This window comes from Macaca mulatta, chromosome 14, assembly GCF_049350105.2.
Source record: "Macaca mulatta isolate MMU2019108-1 chromosome 14, T2T-MMU8v2.0, whole genome shotgun sequence".
Classification (NCBI taxonomy): Eukaryota; Metazoa; Chordata; class Mammalia; order Primates; family Cercopithecidae; genus Macaca; species Macaca mulatta.
This window is the reverse complement of record NC_133419.1, coordinates 2623938-2638767: the sequence shown is the minus strand read 5'-3', so window position 1 is coordinate 2638767 and position 14830 is coordinate 2623938. Positions and strand designations below refer to the sequence as shown.

Below are 14830 nucleotides of genomic sequence, written 5' to 3'. Positions count from 1 at the left end.
TGGGGCAACTTGCTTTGTGGACTATGGTTTGGATATTGGGAGATGCCAAGGTGAGGGTTGGGGAGAGGCCCAGGAGCACACAAAAGCCACCAGCAACTCTCCTGAGGCAAGACCAAGCATCGTCCTCACCCACCAAAGAGAAAGCTGAGAGGCACTGCCTGGTCACAGCCCCGCTTCAGAGCAAATGGAGTTAACAGAGGCCACCACGCAGGCACTCCTGGCTCTCCCACAATTTAAAAACTCTAAAGGGAAAAATTCAGGAACTCAAGCCTGGTTTCCTCCCATTCCTCTGAAGGGGGAGGAAGGAACACAGGAGCCCATGGTTTGCAGGCCACACCCCGCTGATCCCGTGCCGGCAAGGCGGCCTCCCTCTCCTCTCCTCTCTGTTCCCGCAGAATCCAGCTCTAAGAGATGGATTCATCCAAAGGGCCCTCAGAATTGTGGTCCTGATGGTGAAGGCTGTGAGCAGCCGCTGCAGTGGTGTGATCAGACACTCTAGCTGAGTGAGTTTCCCACCACTGTCTTCCACCCGGAATCACTGGGAGACGGGGCCATAGGAGCCTCCTGGGTAGCTGGCGGAGGGGATTGGGGCTCTGGACCAGCCATCCCCTCCCTTGCTCCAGGTGCCTTTCTTTGGGCCTCAGGCCCTCCTGTGTACACTGCTGGAGGTGATTGTAGGAACCTGATCCCCACGACCACAGGGTCCTCCAAAAGATGGGTCTGTTCCAGAGGGCTTGCCTCAAGCAATGAAGGGGACACTGACATGGGAGGAAATCCTTCTCCTGGGTGAGAACCTGGAGCCGCACCTCCTGCCCTGAGAGATGGCCTCCCTGGGTGTCCGCCTTCCCTGTGTCTGGTGCCCGAGTGGGTGTGTGGTGGGCGGCCTGCAGTGCTGGCTCCCTTTCCCAGGCCTTTCCTGCTGACACACAGCCGGAATGTGCCGGACTCACCAAGGCCTGAATTCCCGAGGGGTCTGGCATGCCGACTGTGGGACGAGGGCATTTGGGCATTGTTCTCTCCACGCAACAGTGGGGTGCATGGGTGGTGGGGCACTTGGATTCCGCCTGCCGCTCTTGGCTTTATGAAGCTGCACCAGGTCTGACTCAGGCCTTGGGGAATTCAGCACCCACTCGAGTGGGCACAGGGGACTGCACCTAGGGGCCACCTCCCTCTGCCAGGCTGGGTAATGCAGCCCCTGCCGTGAACAGAGGTACCTGGCTGCCCTCTCTTCCCCCAGGGCCCTGAGGACCTTTGGGTCCGAGGTTTAGCTGTGAGGCCAAAAGAGGTGTTTGCTCCCAATGCAGGGCAACAAGGGCCTTCCTTTTCTATGAGCAAAGCTGGGCTCCCAGAGAGCGGCGGCTGGGAGGAGGCTGGGCCGGGGCTCTCATTCCTGTAGTTGGTTCAGCTGGGGGCAGCCTCTGGTCCATCTGGCCTGGTGCCCAGCCCTGCTTCTGGCCACAGTCACAGAGGCCTACCACCAAAATGGCTTCAGGGTCTGTCCCCCATCTCTCCATTCTTTCCTCCTCTGCCCTTTGAAACCACCATCACTGAAGAACGCTGCGTCTCCCAGGGGCAGCCCTTCTCGGGCCCCTGCAGCAGTTCATACCCTAATTCACCTCCCCCAGGGTAATGGGGCCTGGATCGGGAGACTATGTGACCATACAAGTCTCACCTCTGCACTGGATGCCTAGGGACAAAGTCCACCCACCTCCTGGGGACTCCCAGGCCCCCTGCAGTCTGTCTTTGCCAGACTTTCCCACCACGCTGCTACTGACTGGCTCCTCCAGTTCACCCCTGTACTTCCCATAAGAGAAAGAGGGAGGCAGGGAGGTGGTAAAGAGCGCAGGATAGAAGCAGAGACAAGGGGGCTGTAGGAAAAGGCTGCAAGCTAAGGGAGGCGGGGCCTCCCTTTGAACTTCTAGTGGGAACCAGCTCTGCTGGCACCTTGAATGTAGCCCACGTTGGACATCTGACCTCCAGAGCTGTTAGATAATAAATATGTCACTTAAAGCCACTAAGTTTGTGGGAATTCATTATAGCAACCGTAAGAAGCTAAAATGGTCCCTCTCAAAACAGTCCTGAATCGACGACTTCCTCCTCGCTCTCCTGGTTCAGCTGCCATCCTCTGCCTGGACTAGCGCAGTAGCCTCCATCCTGGTCTGCCAGGTCTGTGCCAGTCCCTCAATGGTCCATTCTTGACTCTGCAGCCAGAGTGACCCTGTTGCCATCTGCACCAACCACACCGCACGCAGGGCCAGCCAGGGGTTCGCGTGCCCTAGCTCTCGGGGTCTCAGCACACAGGCTTCCTTGCTGTCCTGCCAGCCTGTGGGCCCGTCCCCACTTCAGGGCCTTTGCTGTGGCTGTACCCTCTCTCCACAATGCTTTTAGCCCTGACCATGAGATTCACCTTGCTTTGGGGACACTGTAAGGTCCTCCACAACCTCATCCACAACAGGCCCCTTCCCCGAACCAGCCCTGCCTGCCTTTGTTTTCCCTTCCAAGCACTCTGTAGATAAATAACGAAGTGCAGCCGTCCCTCAGCACCCATGAGGACCTCCCACAGATACCCAAATCCACAGGTGCTCAAGTCCCCGATACAAAATGGTGTGATACTGACATGGAGCCCACATACATCCTCCCATCGCCAGACCACTTATGATAACTAATACAACACAAATGCCGCGTACACCACTGTTACGTTCTATTGTTCGGGAAATAATGACAAGAAAAAAAGTCCGTACAAGTTCAGATGTTCAGCACAGAAGCAATTTTCTTTCCAAATATTTTCCGGGGTGCTGAAGTTGAATCCATGGATGCAGAACCCTTATGCATCTCCAGTCGGTAGACATCCCTTTGGAATTTCGTATCAGTTTTGTATTGTCACTGCTCTCCCTGGCACCTGGGGAAGGCATTCGGTATTTGTGGAGTAAACGCTAACACATCTCACTTTAAGGACTTTACTATCTTCTTTCATTTAATCCACCTGGCAGCGCTACAATGTGGGGACTTTATTATCCCATTTTATAGGTGTGAGCACCGAGGCACAGAGATTTGTCACCTCCAGGGCAGTCGCTCGAGCTCACAGCGTGGCCCTAGTCCTGTGGCGGGGGGCTCAAGGGAGAAAGAGCTAGGCTAGACCAGCCCTCGCCCCCAGGCCTTGCTGAGCAGCTTCTGTGCAACAGGTCTGGACCCTCGGCCCTGGGAGAGCCCAGCTCATGGGTTCCTGGCCCAAGCGCCCTTTGTGCCCGCCTGGGGCAGGCGGGGGGTGGGGGTATGCTACATAAATGGGCTATTGTTCTGTGACTACAGTTGCCAGCCCTGCGTGCACAACAGCCCCTGTGTCTGCAGTGGCTCCCAGAACCAATCAACACCTTATCACGAGCATTAATCACCCCGCTATCTGCCCCAAATCAGGCAAACACTTCTGGGGACTTCAAACCCCTGACTGCACAGAAGTTTCTGTGTAATAATAGATTAAGTTTCTGGTGGTTCAGCAGCATCCACTGCGGCCGGCCCTCTGGGGTGCTGAGGGGCCGAGGGGCTGCCAGGATGAGGAGGACGCTCTGCTCCAGCCTCGGCTCCTCCTGGGTGCTCCTCCTGCAGCTAGAGCCCTCAGGGACTTCCTGGCCCCTCACACTCTGGGCCTGCAGAACCCCATGCCCAGCTGGCCACCCTTAGCCTCCGTCCTGTAGGCCAGCTTCTGGGAGGATGCAGCGGGCTCAGGCTCTGTGCCCTCGCGCTCCCAAGGCCCGGTTCTGCTGGTGGGCTGTGCCAGAGTGTTTTAGAACCTCCTAGAGGAAGTGACCTGGACCCTGGTGGGCAGGAGGCTAGCAAGCCAGAGGCTGCAGAATTAGCAGGAAGCCAGCCCAACTCTTGTCACCAAGAACCAACCTCCGGTTCTAGAGTCAAATGCTGGGTAGGAGCAATATAGAAAAAGCAGCTAACCAGTTGGCATTCAGCTGGCTGTGGTCCCCTGAGGGCTGGCGCCGGGTCAGGGATGGCACTGTGAACAAGATTCCTGGCCCTGGCCTCAGAGCACATCCATCTGGGGTGGGACTTACCCTATGAGGTGCCAGGAAGAGCCTTAGGGAGCCACAGAGAAGTCAGGGCAGAAGGGTGGGCGAGCAGCCGCTCCAGAGGTGTAGGGGACAGAAGAGGTGAGGCCTGTGTGAGGGGAGGACAGAGCCATCAGAAGTCCTGGAAGGGATGTGTGCAAAGACCCTGGGCAAGAACATGCTGGAAGGAGCTGAAGGACAGGGAGAAGGCCAGAGTGGCTGGGAAGGGAGAAGGGGAACAGGGAGGCAATGAGGCTGGGAGGTGACCAGGAGCGGCCACATGAGCCTCACGCAGGGTAAGAGGTTTAGATTTTGCACCACATATGATGGAAATGAAGCGCTTTGACTAGCGCGGTCCCAGGGGCTATCAGTTGCTCCCTCTGCCTCCATAGCACGCCCCACAGTGCCCACAGAGGAAGGAATGCCTGGCCATGCCCCCGCCCCTTCATAATGCAAGACGAACCCACACCAGGCCAGGTGCTCGGCATCATACATTGACACTGTCGTGGAATCCTGGGCGCTGTCTGCTCGCCCCTCTGCACACAGCCCTTCTCCACTTGGCTCACTCTGCCCTAGGAGGCTGATCTCTGCAGGTTATGTCCACAAGCTCCTGGCCCAGGGCTTCAGATTGGGTCCAGCCAACTGGACCCCTGACAGGAGGCAAGGAGGGAGGAGAGCGAGTCCAGGGTGTCAGGTCCTGCTCCCTGCCGTGGAACTGCTGGGACCAGTTTTGAGCCTCATGTAATATAGCCATTATTCTGTTAAGCTCAGGCAACCTCCTCCTCCTCTTTATTCCTCAAGTCTGGGGTCGGATTCCCTCTAGGGTCACTACCCCATGTTCCTGCACAAGGCCTGGTGGTTCCTGACACCTAACTCAGAGGAACGATCCTTGGGTGCCATCCCATGCCCCACACATAGCTACCATGATTGTCCCTATTTTACAGATGAAGACACAGAACCTCAGAGAAGACTTACGCTGCCCTGGGTCCCTGAGCTGGGATTCAGACCCTGATGTGTCTGCCTCCAGGGCCCGGGCACATTCCCCAAGCTGCCTCCTTGTCCCTGATATCTGTAGACGCTGAGCTTTTGAGGCCTCTGTTGCTCCAAAGCCCCACTGCCCTGTGGCTGCTCCTTCCTGAAATCTGGCTTATGTCTATCCCACTCCTACAGGGGCAGATATATCACAGGACCTCAGAGGTTGAAGCAAACCTAACAGGGCACGGGAAAGGGCATAGCACAAGCTCCCAACCAAGTGGCTTACATGTCCCCTCCCCACTGCTGACCTCCATGCCCAGGGCCAACCCTTCACACGGGGGCAGGGACAGGGCTTGGAGAGTCAGGATCAGGGGCAAATGTGTTCCCTTTCTCACTAAGCAACACAGGTGCTTTTGGGCTTCAAGTGTTCTGCTGGGAGCTACTTGGGAGGGGCCTCTGGAAGGGCAGACCTGGCACCCATGCCAGTGGGGCACAGGAGATACCTCTCTGCCAAGCAGTGAGATGGGCACAGCCACAGGAAAGGCACATTCCATGGGAAGGCAGGCACGCTGGCGCTTTAAAATCGCCATTTCCCCCTATTAAAGTCAGCTCCTATTCAGGCCAATGCAGAAATAAAATGTTGGGGGAAAATATCAACTACTATTCCTCCCTGCCATGAATGGGCCATCCCCTTTTCTCTGGCCTCAGTCCACCAGATCTTCACCGGGGTCCCACCCAGCATCCCTCTGGACTTCTAGCCACCTCCCTCACATCAGCCATGGTGGGGGCAGGAGCAGGGTGGGGGACGACTGGAACCTGCAGTGGGTGTATCTCCGCCTGGGGCCTCAGTTTCCCCACTCTGACAGGGCAGCATCCATCTGCTGCACTGCATCTGGGCCCCTTTGGAAACCTACTTCTGGCCCAGGAAGAGCACCAACCTCGCTCAACACGCCGCCTGTGATCTGAGGATGCCGTAGTTCCCCCAAACCCATCCAGGGGCCCCAGGATCTTCAGGTCAGGGGGCCAGGCAGCCACTCCTTCATGAAGACTCCCGCCTATCTTGCCATGTCAGCACACATCTCGTGAGCAGAGCGAGCTCAGCTTCTCTGGGCCACTGCCTCGGACCCACCCTTGGCCTGCTCCTCTGTCCTGGCCAGCTGGAAGCAATCTGCCTGGAGCAGGCAGGTGGTCCTCCTTAGTGGGTTCCCAAGAGGCCGTCCCCAGCCCTTCACCCACGCAGAGGTGGCTCTGTATGCAAGGCTGCCTGGGGCCCCTTCTCTGCCGGAGTGAACCAAGTGCTCTGGAATTCATGAAGAAATCAGGGGTCTTTAGCCTGCTGTTTTTCTTGGCGAGGCCTTATCACAAATTAGTGGGGAAGCCCGAAGGTTAGGGTTTCAGTTAGTTCAGCAGAATCGGAGGCGCGGGGAGTTGGCCTCCTGCCTCTCCAAGTCAGAAAACGCTCGGTCTGTGGGGCCCCAGGGAGCTCTCAGAGCCCAGGATGATTAACCAGGCAGGTGACCTGTGCTTTGGGTGGGGGCGGGGGTGGGGCCTGCGGGAGATAGCTTTCACACAAGCTGACAGGTTTCACAAAGCCCAGTGATCCCTCATACCTTCCCCAGGCTGCCCTTGGCTGGAGCACGCAGCCTGTGGGCCTGGGGCCTTGGCACTGAAGGTAGGACAGGGCGCCCAGCCTCATGGAAAGGGCACGTCCGAGAAGGTGGCAAGGGCAAGTCTGACTGAGGTTCCAGGGGCAGCCCTTTGAACTTGGCGACTTCACGTGAACGCATTTCCTAAACCACAGCTAAACGCAGGGGTTCTACATCAGTAGCTCGAAGAAAACTGGGGACCCCCAACCAGACAAAGGGCAGGTCACCTCCATGTAAAAAGTGGGCTCTTCTGAGGAAAAGGCAGGCCAAGTTGCCTCTCCTGTTTTGGAAGGCAGGAACCCGAAAGTCAAACCACTAAGTATCCACCAGCCACTCATGAACTCAAAAAAGCTGGGAACATTTCTGGCAAGCGCTGGCCCCGCGGCCGAGCCCCCGGCCCTGGGGTGTTTCACAAGTCCAGCCGTCTGTCCCAGATGGATCCTGGGAGCTTGTCCTAGGCTCAACACTGGGTCTGAGCACAGATGGCCCTCAGCTTCCTCCTGTCTCCACGTCAGGAATCCGTGCCTGCCCCACCCTGCCCTGGCTCACCCCTGGAACTGAAACGGGTCCAGTGCTGCTTCAAGACGTGAGCTTGTTTAGGAGTTGTGTCTGACGCTTCTCAGGCCCTGTGCTTGTCTACTGGGCTCACAGGCTTTTCTTAAACAGACAGGGAGCCTCGGTGGCACACCAGGTTCCAATCTAATGGCTCCTGATGGCCACATCAGGTTCTGCCCTCAGCACCCTGTCCAGGTTATTGGATCAGTCGTCTCTACCCTGTGACAGAGACCACTGTGTTCCCATTTCACAGCTGAGAACGCTGAGGCCCGGCACCTTCCAGTGCCTTGTTCTAGCTCCAGATGATGGCCAGAAGCTTGAGCCCAGCGACTCCTTCCTCTGTGGGTGAACTGGCCCCTTCCCCCAACTCTAAGCCCTGACTCTGTTGCCTGTGTCTCCTTGTGTAGGTCCCCACGTCCTCCTCTGTGATCCCAGGACAATCACAGTATTACCTCCTGGGGGGCAAAGTGAGAGGGAAGGGCACGGCTTGGGTGCACCTGCAATGGCACCCAAGTGGAGAAGCTGTATTTGCGTGGGAAAGGGTTCCTGGTGGGGCCCCTCGTAGGTGACAAGGCCCTTTCTGCCCTGGGTGCAGCCACAGCCCTGTAGGATAGCCTGCCCACTGCCCCCCACCACTTCTCTCTCTTTGCCTTCCCACCATCCTTCCTCCAAGGGCAGTGTTAGCTTGCCAGGGAGGGTTCCAGGCCTAGGGCTGGCGGGACAGGGACCCTGGCTGCCAGCTCCATTCCACTGTGCAGAAACCCAATCCAGGCAGGAGAATGCTGTCGCTCCTGAGGATTTAGGGCCGTCACCTGGTGGAGCGGGAGGGCTCTCCTCCCTGACAGAATAAGTGGTTACATGCCGAAAGGTGACACCGCAAAGGGGTCCTGAGCCGGGAGGAGGACTGTATATCATCTGAGCCTGGATCTGTGCATGTTTTTCTTTCTGTCTTTCCTTCCTGGTCTCCTTGCCGCGGCCCCCTGGCAATCTTACCAGAACGTCCCGGTCCAGATGCGATTCTCTATCAAAAGCCTGGGCCCCCAGGCACCACGCGAGGAGCTGTGTGCAGAGGTGGTGGGGGCTGCATAGATGGAGTACAGGGCTCTGTGTCAGACATGGAGAACAATCAGAGCCATGTTCTGATTTCTGCTCCCCCAGTGAAAAGAGTAAAAGCCTCCACGCCTATGGCAGGCTTTTACTGAGCCTTACTATGGCAGGCTTTTACTACGGCTGAGGGACATGCTCCCAGCCCTGCGGCACATCCCCCCACGTGTGACTTCCTCGTCCCGAGGTCCCCCTGGAATCTGTGACTTGCTTTGACCACCATGTCATGAGCAAATGGAACAGAGAGAGACTGAAGTGCACGTCCACCGAGTGGCTGGGAACCCTGCGGCCACCAGCGGTTAGTGAGGCCCCGCTAGCTGGCAGAGGAGAGGCTGTCTGCCAAGGGTCTTCCCCGGGAGCAAGACCATCCTAGACCACTCAGCCCAGACCAGTCCACCTGCCCAGCCAACCCACGAGGTGTGAGGGATCCGAGGCTGTTGCTACTTCGAGCTGCTGAGTTTGGGGCTGGCATCCCCTCTTTGGACTTCGGGGTCCTCTCTAAATGCCACTGTCTCCAGGCCCACTGCTGCAGTAAGGACAGAACTGTGGACCAGGTGTGGGGCTGCCTGTATAGGGTCTCTACGTGCCACAGCTGCCAAGTACCACCTAGTCTCACCTAACAGCTCCTCTCTCCCTGCCCATTCAGCAAGAAGGGTATTGTCACATCCCACTTTACAGATGAGGACACCAAGGCTCTGAGAGGGAGGGGCTTGCTGGGAGTCCTGAGGGCTGCAGTGTCCCGGTGGAGGCTGCAGAGCCTCCATGTCCCTCCCTTGCCCCAACAGTAAATGGAACAGGGCTGTGGGCACCTTGTCCAGGGTGGCAGGGAGTGGGGTGAGCAGCTGCGGCAGGCGCGTGGAACACCACGGACAAGCAGGACCACACCCCTCTCGGGCCACCATGGAGGAAGCCGGAGCCACAGAGGAAGGCGGAGCCTATTTTCAGGATCCGTCTGGAATCTCCCCTGTCCTCTCCGCGCAGACCACCCTGGCACAGGAATGGAGGCAAGGAGGCCTTTGGGCCGCAGCTGGCCCACAAGGGTGTGAGCTGAGCCTGCCCTGAGGCACCCCAGGTGGCAGCTGTAGTGCCAAAAGGCCTTCATCTGCCAGTTGGTCTGGGAGTGACACATGCCCCCACCCCTACTCCGCTAAGGCAGCAGTTGCCATAGCTCCCACTCAGAAGGGTGGCTCAGATGCTGCCTCACAGGGCCCTGGTGTCAGTTGGCTGAACCCGGTGGGGTAGAGGGAGGGAGGGAGGAAGGGTCTTGGTCACAGGGCACAGCTATCTAGGGGCAGCTTAGCCACCTCACTGTTTCAAGAGGCTGCCGTAGCCTATTTACTAAACAAGTCACGAATCTCAACCATATGAGAAGGGAAGCACTCTGCTGACCCTGGCCGCAGCATTGCTCTCATTAGCTCCCCTAGGACCTCCACGTGGCCAAACCCCACTGCCAGTTCTGTTCTCAGCTTCAGTGGGACCCACCAGCCGTGGCTGACATGCTGGCCTCTCCTTCCTTAGAAAAAGCTCTTCCTGGGGGTGACCAGGCCTCCACTTTCCCGATCTCCTTTGCGAGGTCCTCCTCGATCCCTGACCTCTGAATGCTGCAGTCTCTGGGCTCAGTTCCAGGCTGCAGGCCCCAGTGGTCCAGCACTCAGCTCCCAGGATGGGCTGGCCTTGCCTAGTTCTGTACAAATGTCACTGCCACAGAGAGGCGTCCACCCGAGGCCTGCCCTGGCCTCCCATAGTCCTTTCCTATCCTCACTCAGCCCACCTCTCTCCACCTGTCAACACCTGGTACGATGACACATCACCTGGGAGCCCCAAGAGGCAGGAACATGCTGGCTTTGTGGCTCCCTAGCCCTGACTCACCAAGGTCAGGACCTCAGGATCCAAGCTTGATCCCAGGGGCACAGGGCTTCCCATATCCTGTGCCTGCCAGGACCCTACTAGGCTGTCTGTGTGGACCCCGTGACCCCATGGAGGTGAGGTGGCCACCAAATGGAGGACAGGAAAGCTCAGCATGTGCCTCCCGGGGGCAGGGGGTGTGCATAGTGACAGGCTCCTTGGGCTTGGGGTGAGGGTATCCCCCGGCAGTGGAGTTGGGTCTCATGGGTCACCCCAAGAGAAGTCCACGGTGGGGTCTCCCTGCACTGGCAAAGGGGACAAGGCCTGTTAAAGGGGCCAAGGGACAGATGGATGGATGGACGGACAGCTCCAGGTGAACCTCCTCGGAGGCTCGGTCAGCCTCCAGCCAGGGCTGCCGCAGGCCAGGTAGGCCGAGGCGACCATCACCACAGCTGCTGTCAGAAGAGACAAACGGCTGGAGGGCTGCCTGGTTATATGCAGCATCAGAAGTGGCCCAGAGTGAGTGGGTCCTACTGAAACACCCAGGTTCCGCTGCCCCCGCCAGCTCTACGCGAGGCCCCCCACCCCTGCAGGCGGAGTACAGCCTCCCGAAGGCCGCTGACCGACGGAATGTAAATCCCTAGAAATATTTCTTGATACAATTTGCTGATTCCACTCACACCTTGGGGGTGAAACACCTACCCGGACCTGCCCCTCTTGCGGGCTGGAGACAGTAATTTGCTGATCTGCCAGCCCTCTGAGGCAGGGAGGCTGAGCTGGGACTGGGAACAGCGGCCTCGCTGCAAAGCGCCCAGCGGGAGTCGGCTTATTAGCTGCCTCAGAACAAAGGCTGCGGAGGCTCGGGGGGTCCCTCATGAGCAGACCCCTGCGGGTAGCTTTTCAACCCCCGAAGTGCTGCCTTTTAACTCGACCTCCACGGTAGGACAAACAGGGGGAAGAAATTAGTCGTGGATGCTGCTGGATGTTTCGTAACTTGTCGAGTCGTCTCCCTGGAGTTGGTCTGGCCCCAGTAACATGTCCCCCCGGCGTCCAGAATGGAAAACATGAGACAGGCCTTCACCAATCCCCTCCCCACCTTTTAGAAACTCTTTACAAGCTTTAAGAAACAAATACCCTTTCTTGCATCTGGGGCCTGCTGCTGCAAGTGTCCAGGGACCGTCCATGGCTCTGGCCTGGAAAGCCGTGCCTGCCTAAGTCCCTGGAAAGCTGAGGGCCCCTGGGATGAGGAAACCCTGGGAACAACCTCATCTCCCTCAGGTAGCCAAGTCCCCAGTGGCCTCGAGGTCCAGGCCAGGCCCCAACTCCCAGCAAGGCCATTCCCCAACCCAACACCACGTAATGAAGAAAACGAGGAACATTTGCATCAAGTGATCCAAGGGCATGACTTCCCATGGGCTGAAAGGAACACACTATGAACCCCACAGACAGCATGGAGTCCCAGGTTCTGGGAGCCACCTTGCAAAATGGGAAAGGGGCTGGTGGTGGCTTATGCTCTGTTCTTGTTTCAGGGGCCAAGGAGGCTCCCCTCTTCAGCCTTGACACCCAGGCTGACACCCCCAACATAGGACACTCAGAGAAGGACCACAGGAGCTCAGAGTTCTGGACAGGTAGGGGTTAATGGCACTCTGCTGGCTCTGGCCAGCCCTGGGTCCCTCTCACCTTACAGAGAGAAAGGGGAGCAGGGGAATGCCTCTGCTTTGAGAGGCCTTCTCGAGGCCAGCAGCTTCCTCCTGGCCTTCAGCTGTCCCCAGGCAGGGCCAGCACATGTTCAGCACAAAGGAGGCCTGACTGTAGCCGGACCCCAGAAGATGGCTGAGCCAGGGAGTACACGCAAATACTCACAGGCTGGTGCCTATAGTCCCAGCACTTTGAGAGGCCAGGCATTAGAGACCAGCCTGGGCAGTATAATAGGTGCAAACAGGCCAGATGAGGAGAGCTGCCAGCACACTCAAGCCCCCACGAGCCCACCAATACTTTTAAAAGATAATAAATGACAAGGGCACTTGGCTTCTCGATTCTTTACACGTCATGCCCACAGTCCATTGGGAAGACTGTGCTGTCTAACATACTAGAAGTGTCTCCTTGCAACCCTCCAGTGGGTTTGGGAACCGAACCCCACCTCTTTCAGCAAAAGCCCCCCAGCGAGCTGGCATGGAGGGACATGCATAGTAAGGGACTTGTTTTGGGACATTTTGCAGTTTGCCACATTTGCACACATGGTGAAGGGGCTCCACCTCTGCCCAGGCGTGCAAGGGGTCAGACCTTGGGGTCTTTTGAGTGGTTCGCCGACCTAGCTATACGTCTGTGATGCGAGTTTGATCTGTGTCCATTTCCGTCTTTCTATCACTGAAGATGATGGAACATTAGGATGCCTCCAGGGGCCACAACTACATCAGGACTGTTTGTTTCTCTGAAACCAGCACAGTGTTTGGCTCTGAAGCTCTGCACCCAGGCCCATTCCCCAACCCAGCACTGTATGATGAGAAGCACAGGTGCCAATTTCCCCAAATGATCTGAGGGCACGACTTCCTACACTATCCTACCCTGGTTTCATTTGCTACTGCTGGGCCTTCCACCAGCCAGGCTCGCCAGCCAGCAGGCAGCATTTAGGTGATAACAAAATGAGGGTTTTCAGCTCGAGAGGATTCTCTGACTTCTTATTTTGATCTGTGTTCTCTGAACCCTGGGATTTGTGTGCAGGGTGTGATAATGGCTTTTTTGTGAGTGCCTGGTCAACACGTCAATCACAGTGATCATGGCTCACTGCAGCCTTGACCTCCCAGGCTCAGGTGATCCTCCCATCTCAGCCCCTAAACAGCTGGGACCACAGGCATGTACCACCTTGTATGGCTCTTTATTTATTTATTTTTTTTTTGGGTAGAGACAGAGTCTCATTATACTGCCCAGGCTGGTCTCTAACACCTGGCCTCCCCAAGTGCTGGGACTAGAGGCACCAGCCTCTGATAATGGCTTTAAACAGCATCACCTCCTATGTGTGCTCCTAATCTTATGTACATAGCCATTGTCACCCCCAACTTGAGAGATGAGAAGCCTGAGACTTGGGAGGTCAGCTCTGCACCCCAGAGCATGTGGCTAGAGATGGTCCTCTGTGGCTGGAGCTCCACTGGCCACAGGGCCTCTTGCCCCAGCACACACTCGAGGGGCAGGAGGTGGGTCACAAGGGTAGATGGAAATATCTATCATCTATGGTCCCTGGCAGACGCCAAGGCTTCACCCCAGGGTGGGGATTCAGTAACTCTTGGAATAGCCCAGGAATCTGCATTTGAATGGACTTCCTGACCTTAAGGTGCATGGCGGGGAGGGTGCAGACATGAAGGCTCCTACAGGCCCAGTAATGACCAGGGATGCCTGCCTAGCCAGCTCTCAGATCCCTGTAGTAAAATGGGCACCTGGATGCTGATGGGAGTGCCTGGCACAGCAGGGTCCAGGGCTTGGTCAACACCAGGGTGAATATTAACCTTTTAGTGTGGTCCTAACTGCAACTGCCCTTCCCCTGACAGATGTAAGTGGCCCTAGCCCAGGTCATCTAGTACAGAGTCAGCTGGGGAGTCATCCATCTACACGAAGCACACAGAGGACTTCTGGGTAGTCCAGGCCATGCATGTGCTCCAAGGAACCTCAGCTAGCTCAGACACCCGAACTATCCTCCATGACATGTACGAGGCAGCCTTGCATCCACTGGAAGATAATTCCCGAGGTCCATCATCCCTGTCCTCCCCTCTGCTCATCCACATCCTGGGAGCTGTGCCCCATGAGGCTGCGGGGAGGGGCTGGTGCTGCGGGGATCGAGTTCCAGCTTCCAGAGGGGCCCTGAGGTGGAAACAGGCAGGTGAGGAGGGGGTCAGCCAAGTGCAGGGAAGCCAGTCTGGGGCTAGGGATCGAGTTTGGAGAGGCACCCTAAGTGTGGGGGTCTACCGGGGGCTTAGGCCCCTGAAGCCCAGAGGAAGCACAAGGTGTGTGAGGGGGATGTGGGGAAGGAAGGGGCAGAGGAAGGCAGCTGTCAGGGGAGGGCCTCTGGGCTGCAGTGGGACTCTCAGCTCCCCCAAGAGCAGGGAGGGCCTCAAAGTGTTTAAGCCAGGACGGGGCACGCGGGCTGTCAACCCGGCTCTTCTAGAAGAGGCAACTCCACAGACATTGAACAGGCCCTGAGACTACACCCATCAACAAAACAAAACAAGGTTCACTTCTGCGACAGATGCAGCTTTCCCAGCCTTCAGAAACCAAGGAAACCATGCCAGGTGTAGTCCTTACTCCATGACCACGGCAGCCCCTAAAACGCTGGGCTAATACCCTGGGGGGCTCAAACCTGGAGGCCCTGGGACGAGTGGGTCATCGGGGGAAGAGGGGGTTCCTCTGGCCTAAGATCTCAGACAGGCATGTGCTCCCTGCTCTCCAGCCGCTGTGAGCCGCTTTCCTATCTACCTGATTTCCATCTCGGGCTCTCCAGTGCTGCCCTGCGGCACCTCCTGCCATCTGTCTTTCCGTTTCTGCTCTTCTGAAAGCTTGTGTTTAAAACAAAATTAAGAAGCCAGTTCATACGGGCCTGAGGAACTTTCCTGAATATGGGGGTGAGGGGATTGGGACAGGAATGTTCCCGGGAGGGGCCGT

At 57.3% G+C, this 14830-nt stretch overlaps 1 protein-coding gene and 1 long non-coding RNA gene across 6 annotated transcripts in view; both read right to left on the bottom strand.

Moving 5' to 3' along the window:
• Positions 1-14830, bottom strand: part of KCNQ1 (potassium voltage-gated channel subfamily Q member 1) — a 402120-nt gene that overhangs the window by 117689 nt on the left and 269601 nt on the right. The window lies entirely within an intron of this gene.
• Positions 2678-4165, bottom strand: LOC144334048 (uncharacterized). Its single transcript, XR_013403414.1, has 2 exons — positions 4062-4165; positions 2678-2899 (listed from the first exon to the last, which is right to left on the bottom strand). It is a non-coding gene; the product is annotated as an uncharacterized LOC144334048 (long non-coding RNA).